We start from the raw sequence: 7,366 nt of genomic DNA, 5'->3' as shown, positions 1-7,366 counted from the left end.
TATATATATATATATATATATATATATATATATATATATATATATATGAGTGTGTGTGTATGTGTGTGAGGAGTATATATTTCTTTGTTATGCAAGCGTCTCTATATTCGGATGATCTTGTCGAGTATTAGTTTCTCTCATAACGCGAGGTATAACAGGAACGCACAATCATGCGTTTTGCGGTGTCGTGTTCCGCGTACAGAGATAGCAATGCGAAAACCACGAACTAACCGACTGGTTTGGTGGCCCACATTCAATATTTGAATAGTATTCCGACAGTTACAGTATGTTTATTGCTCAATCTGTTACGCAATGCGTATAGAGTACCCATACCACTACCACTGTCGCGATGCCAATGCAAATTTGCGAGTGAACTCGGCGATTTTTGCCTCTTAATTACACGTAAAAATGTGTTTATACATAATGAAAATACATAATGAAACTTTTACGAACGAGTCCGTACAATGTACGGTAAATCCAGTCATTAGAAGGCTTATTTAACTAAATTAATTACACTTTGTGTTTACTACATTTACTTCGTATCAGAAAGCCTCTTGTGAAGTAAAGAGGCTCTGCAAAAATTGCATCTCGAGAGATCTCGGATGCGGGTTTATCATTTAAATAATGGGTTTCAGCATCAATACCCTCACTATACGATCACTGGATATTATGCTCCCCCAAGACAAGGACTGCGCTCACGCTCTACCGTCGGCCTTATATACGATCAATAATGTATCTTGCTCTCGAGAAGGGTCTGCCACCTCTTGGCAGACTCGGCAACTAATACAAGCGTACACTACGAAGACTTGAAATATCCACCTGTTTCCCGTGTCATTGCCTTATCGTGTATTTGGAAATTGGTCTGACTACGGAGAAACGTCATAACAATATGATTATATCGAGACTCTCATCACACTCTTACTTTCGAAAAATCAGCTACACTTTGAGCTTGAAGTGTCTGAACAGTCAAATCAAGATTTATCCACTGCTTTTTACATGACGTAATAATTCATTTCGATTAAGAAAAGTGTGATCGAACGAATTTCTTTTGTTCACTTTCTGAATGAAAGATGACGAGCTATGTTTCGTTCACGAACGATTTTCAGGCCACCTTGGCTGCGCCTGAGCGACGCGCATGTCATGGGATCATACGCAACTGCATACACACAAGCTCAATATACTCGTGTCATTACTGAAAGGCAATGATAAGTCGGAAACGTGTAATTATAGCTCGCAGTTCATATTTATTCAAAGTAACAATAGGTGAAACATCTTCAATTACAGCCGGCAATTTAGGCGTTGTCGAGCTTAATGTGCCTGTCCTAGTTGAAGATCCATTCTTACGGGATATCACGCAATCCAGTGAAACTCCTCGTCATGTATTTTCAATATTGTCATCGTCACCTGTTTAACAAGTCAAACGAATGTCAAAAATACTTATCGCGCTGCGTTCGAGGAAAACGTGCGCTTTTCGTCTTATATTTTTCGCTTCGATTTCAAGCACCGGAAGATACGTTCCGGATGACGAGCGATACAGCAACCGGTGATGCAGCAGTAGTCGGCGAAAAAGCGACAAACTGTCCGGAATCACCGGCCGTCACGTGAACCTAATCTATGCGTGACGTCACGCACACACGCGTTCTCCTCGGGAGAATCGCGCGCACGTAATGTAATAACGCTTCAATTTCATCGTTCTCGCTTAATGAAAGATGTCACTGAAGATACGGCAATTTACGTAATAACCGGCCGTTAAGTAGGAGGCTGCCGCGGTTAAGCCGCTGACGACTTAGAAATCCGCAGAAGGATAAGCTTCGACCTTACACGGCGCTCTTTTTTTATTTTATCCAGAATGAGTAGTTGGTCGAGGTGTCCGAGGGGGAGACTCGGCTGAAGAAGCGTCACCTTGGACGCTAACAGTTTGTCACTTTTGTTATTGTTGCCGCTCGTCGGAACTTCACTTACGTCTTCGGAACAAACTCCCCGCGGTGTCGAGGAAGACGTGCAAGCGTAACATCGCCCATAGAGCGATAAGTCGAACACATAGCCCTAGATAACTCGTACAACTTTTCTATCTCAATACTATACAGTTTGTCAGCGATAAGCGTCTGTGATGTTTCATCTGAACGGATGCCTTTGTTGAGACATAGATAGACGCTCTCTCTATCGCTCCAGAGAATAAACTCGAAGACAGAGATAACAGGGACTTTTATTTTCTTTTTGTAATCTTAGATAAACTCGAACTCGTGATTCGAGTAGGACAATGAGCGAAGTAATTGAGAGTTTACTTCAGATTTTTTAGACTTGGGGCTTTGAAGAAAACTCTCTCCGAGTTTCGCACCCGCGGCGAGCTTCTGTTCGCCGATCGCTTCTGTGTCGAGTGTCCCGTGACGTTTCTGACTCGAAGGCATTTCGCTTCTGAGTTGATTTTTAGATTCACATTATGTAATCAGGTGCGACATGTTTGGCATATACCGTTTCGCGCGACTCACCGAGGGACTCGAGGAAATAATCGTGCGGAGTCCTTCGCGCGCGAAAGATCATTGCGTGATTGTGCGTGGTACCATATAAATTATGAAGTCGAATGCGGTAGATGTAAAGTAATCAACAGATAACGAATATCTATATAGAGTGTAGCATACGAAGGTAGATCGACAAGTAACGACTTATTATCATTCGTTTTATCAAGATGCAGTCTCCGATGGAATCCCGGACGATATGTTAGCGCGAGGCGACATAAGTATCGTCATAATGTCCGCGCTTTCCCATTATCACGGCGACGTCCCATTTGTCCTTATTTCCCTCTCGCCTCTTTCCCTTCTTCAAGATTATCCCCGACGAAAGCGTTATTGTTTATCATGTCGATCTCGCGTCTTGTCGATCGCGTGCGCTGTCATCTCGCGTATTTCACTACTGGGACCTGATTCTGGAGAAAAGATTCATTCCGTACGACTCCATCGGCACGATATCACCGATAGGGGTGCTCGCGTTTGTAATTAATAAATTTCGATTTATTTTGCGAAGGAAAGCACGACGCGACGAGACGCGATTACGCGCGCTAATCAATATTGAATGCTCGCTGCTGCACCGTTATGTATTTTTCTTACCCGCCGTGCACGGCGATGCGGGATCGCGTGCGCACCTTACAATTTACATCGCGTACGCGCGACTCGCCAGAGAAGTCGAGAAGAACGACCGTGAATAATAATGCATTGGCTATTAGTCGTTCTGATGAACAAACACCTACGCGTTGTCGCGTTACGGCGCGGATTGGCAAGTACTATTTAGCCGCTGCAACATGAATGGTCCTGTCAGATTGGTCGTCAACAAAAAGCTCCACAGATGCAAAGGTCCGGTCCAATCTTCCTTGAGTCGGCGAAGACGACACGACGGGTCGGCCCATAGCGATATGGATATTTGGGCCGATGAAGACTGAGCAAACGGAAAGGCGCTTCCTTCGTCGCCATCCTGGGGACAGGTCTGCAGAATCGCAATGACGATTCCAAATGGCTCGCATGTAAAAGCGGCGTGTACGAACATACAGTCACGCTCGTTCGCGCGACACACAAAAGAGACAGCGCCTTGTCACGGTCCGCTCTTATCTGCTAACAGGAGATCGTCACGAGTTCTGATTCCCTCTCCTTACCTCTTCACCCCTCTCCTAGCATCGGCGAGGTGGGATTTATTCGTGCGTTATGTTGGATCTAGTCAAATCAGTCGCGAGGTATTGCACCTGCGTGGCGAACCGGAGCAAAAGTCGCGGTGTGTCGTACGTGTGCCTGATCGTGAAGAGCGGGAGCGGCGATTCGCAATCACGAGGTTTGTCCCTTTTCTCCGTGCATGGTGAACGCATTCACGGTGAACCTTCTGCCACCGGGCAGGTTCCAGTGGGCTGCCGCCGCAAAGCCCGGAGCTGCGTGAAAGTGTGCGCGACGATGTGTCAGTCGGTCGCGAGGATCGTCGTAAGGGCGCCGATCGATCGATCGATCGATCGAGAGGCGTGCAGGAATGTCTCCTGCCGCCCTTTGCTTTGTTAATTGCCTCGTTTATTGGCGCTAATTCGGTTGAGGGGCCGTCTGCGACGAAGATGCCCCGTTGGCCGAAATGAGCGCCGCTCGTTTGCGTTTTCTTGTTTGCTCGTGGCGCCTTGACGCCTCGACACGATTATCGGCACCGTGGAAAAATCTTAATTAGCCGCCTGTCAAAGGCGACTAATGAACTGAACAAAATGCGTGTCTGCATCGTCCGAGGATGTATTCCGAGACATACACACGCACACACACACGCGTGCACGCGCACTTGTGTGTGCGTGCACACGTGTGTAAAGGCCGAAGTGGCGGTGGTTGCTGTTTGCTGTTCGCCGGTTGCTCGTTGTCGATTTACATTTCGCGATCGCGAGTTTTCTTCGTTTTCTTCATCGCTCCACGAGAGCCACGGGAAAAACACGTGCTCAATATTACTATATCACTTGATAGGTCGCAACGTGTCATCGCGATCGCGAGGATTGTCTCCGGTTCCTCGAGGTTCGACGAGGCTGCTCCTGTTCCTTCGAATTGTGAACATATGTCGCAACTCGACGTTGTTACGCAACACGAAAGTGTCTTGGAAAATTCGCGTTTTACAAGTTTGGGAAGAGATTAATAAGAGACCTAGTGTTCAAACTGAAGTTATTCTCTCTTTCTCTCTGAAGTTACCTGACATTTAATTGATAATTAGTGTTAACCTGGGGATTATCTGGGATTGCTGAATTGGACCTGCCGAATAAGACATCAGATTTTTTTTCCAGGTTGTCATCAAATAGAAATTAATCGGATTTCGCGCGAAGCGGAGCGACGATTGATCGTCCTCGTTAGTGCCGTCGTGAATTGAAGTGTTTTCGCTTCAAACACAGCCGGCGGTGAGGAGAAGCTTAACATAGCCCGCGCGGACGATAGCCGCGCGTATCGTCTTTCGTGTGAATTTAATCTTCGCGCAAGAGTACTATTATCTGGCGCGCGTGACTGATATTGCGCGTTGACCACACGACATACCTGACCGGCTTGAATTGATTCGAATGAGCATCTGCGCCTCCCTCTCTCCCTTCCCCTCTCTCTCTCTCTCTTTCTTTCTTTCTTTCTCTCTCACCGTGCTCTTCCCCTCTCGTTCTCTCGCGAGCATGTTACAATGAGCGAGCTCATCACGAGAGCTTTCGTTCTCCTCTCTCGTCGCTGCGCCTCTTCGTGGTGCTTCTCGTTGTTAGCTTGGACTTGCTCCACCGTTGTTGAATCGGACCCAACAACGAGGCAAGTCCACGAAGACATAACGTGCGCGCTCCGCAGTCGCGACTCACTATTGTACTCGCTCGAATCCGCTCGCGCTATTGTTATGTAATTTTCTTTTCCTCTTTCCACAGGCGGTGCGTAACGCGCTAATCACCATCGCACCGGTGCTTGCAGCTGATTCCAGGATCTGTGTTCGTGTGTGTGTGTGTATGTGTGTGTGTATGTTGTGTGTGCATATGCGTCATCACGAATGAGTCAATATATTTTCATGCTGTTTCCACCTGTTTGCGATTCTCGTCGCGCGTGTCCGCCTTTACCAATTAATAATAATTAAATCGATGCCGCAATAACACGATCGAGCCGATTACTTCGGTAGCGCTGTAAGCCCGATAGGCGAGTTCGTCCAGAAAAATCGCGTTGCTTCCGCCGAATGTTTATTATTCTCCAGTGATGATCGACAAGCGAACATCCTGATCTCGTGACCGACGCGGACATCACGTGGTCCCGTTGTTTTTGCGGAGTGAAACAAGTGCCGTCGATTTTCTGGATTAGTGCAAATCGCCGATTTACACGTTGCTGTCGGATCGGTCAGAAATTAGGCGTTTTTGGTTCGTTAGATTGGATTGCCATGAGGAGAATATTTCAAGATGCAAATGTATACAATTAAAACATCAATTAAAATGGAGTACATAATCACTAGGTGCATTCGAGATGTACGACAGCTCCGGGTCGCCGTACAAATTAAATCAATGGCATGACATTGACTGATACATCGAACTAATAACCATGAGTCATTGTTCATCGTTATGTAGGGCGTGTGACGACCACGACAGTAGTTTTCTTTATATTATTATACGAAGATGCCTCTTGAAAACCGTGAGTCATTCCGCATCGTGTGTCATATAGAGTAGAAGCTTGGGCCACCACGAAGCTGCAGCGCCGTTATCAACGCATACCGGGATAATTGCTCGTAATTAAACGATAACGCGCGCCGAATATTCCCGTCGATCGACAGGCACGAACGATGTTTAACGAGACGTGTCAGAGGAGAGAGAGGCCTGTTTGCGGCGGGTATCTCGTGTTTTCATTGCGGTGCCCGATGGAGCTCGGTTTCCTTTCTGCCGAGAGGAAGGAGCTCGTTTATCGTGCACTCTTTCCTTCACGAAACACTTGGATAATCAGTAGATGTGTAATTCGTGTCTACAGCTGTTGTCTCTTTTCACGCGAGCGAGTCCCTCGTGACGCGATTTTACGGAAATCGCGCCCCTTCATCCGTGGCAGATATACAGCTCGTTACGTTATTCGCTGTCATCGCTCGTTGTTTATCCCGATTGTTATCGTGTTATCCGGTCGACAAGTGCGTCCCTCTCTCTCTCTCTCTCTCTTTCCCTCTCTCTTTCTCTCTGTCTCTCTCTTTCTCTCTTTGTCTGTCTACCTGTCTCCATCTCGCTCTATCTCTGCCGTCGAATAACAATCGTCGGGATCGGCATCACGTGAATTGCAGTCGCGCCGAGCTCATAACGTCGCGAGTACGACGAAGAACCTGTTGCTCCAAGTTTATTAGGGTTACAAACTATCAACTATGTACGAGTGGTCGCCCGTCGCTTGCCCTTTCTCGCTTTCTCCTTCTCTCTCCTTCTCTCTCTCTCTCTCTCTCTTTCTCTCATACACTCTCTGATGTTTATCGAGTTCTTCATATTTTTTCTTCCCCGCCTGTTGATTGTTAAATTTTCCTCCAGCAAGTTTGCGCTCTCGGCCCCGCGCTCTCAACACTCCCGTTCTCGTTTACGGTCTCGCGATTTCAGTGACAATTATCAATCGTCCATTTACTTTCGCCGTTGCTAACGCAAAGGCCCGGATATCTCTACAATTTCACAGGAAACCAACGCCCGTCCGCCGTCAATTCACCGCGGTTTGATCCTTTTACCGCGTTTTCGCGCACGCAACTGCTACATACCGCGTCCACGAAGCTGTATCTAATCTTCATCTTTCGCGAGAATAAAATCAGTATATCTGTGTTATACATGTAATGGTTTAGAGATTATAATTTTTGTAACTTGTCTCATATTATGCGTTATGCGGATATTAATTATCCGCAGCTCCAATAT

The 7,366-nt window shown here is 46.7% G+C and overlaps 1 protein-coding gene, 1 long non-coding RNA gene and 1 other non-coding gene across 8 annotated transcripts in view; 1 reads left to right on the top strand and 2 right to left on the bottom strand.

Moving 5' to 3' along the window:
* Positions 1-5,119, bottom strand: part of LOC116851888 — an 8,158-nt gene extending 3,039 nt beyond the window's left edge. The window contains exon 1 of one of the 2 annotated variants that reach the window (XR_004379667.1): positions 5,028-5,119. This is a non-coding gene — a long non-coding RNA (uncharacterized LOC116851888). Of the gene's footprint in view, positions 1-536; positions 708-5,027 lie in introns of those variants that run through there. The other variant, XR_004379666.1, reaches the window with a different exon arrangement.
* The window catches only part of LOC116851885 (V-type proton ATPase 116 kDa subunit a), a 23,059-nt gene that overhangs the window by 6,349 nt on the left and 9,344 nt on the right, over positions 1-7,366 (top strand). The window contains exon 1 of one of the 5 annotated variants that reach the window (XM_032831766.1): positions 3,684-3,816. The exons of 3 other annotated variants lie outside the window; for them this stretch is intronic. The gene's annotated coding sequence lies outside the window, so the exon portion shown is untranslated. Of the gene's footprint in view, positions 1-3,683; positions 3,817-7,366 lie in introns of those variants that run through there. One more of the 5 variants, XM_032831763.1, reaches the window with a different exon arrangement.
* On the bottom strand, positions 571-693 carry LOC116851890. Its single transcript, XR_004379668.1, has one exon. It is a non-coding gene; the product is annotated as a U4atac minor spliceosomal RNA (small nuclear RNA).

Source organism: Odontomachus brunneus, unplaced genomic scaffold, assembly GCF_010583005.1.
Source record: "Odontomachus brunneus isolate Ranch 3 - 2012 unplaced genomic scaffold, Obru_v1 Obru_scaffold_195, whole genome shotgun sequence".
NCBI classification, from domain to species: Eukaryota; Metazoa; Arthropoda; class Insecta; order Hymenoptera; family Formicidae; genus Odontomachus; species Odontomachus brunneus.
This window is presented reverse-complemented; position numbering and strand designations above follow the sequence as displayed.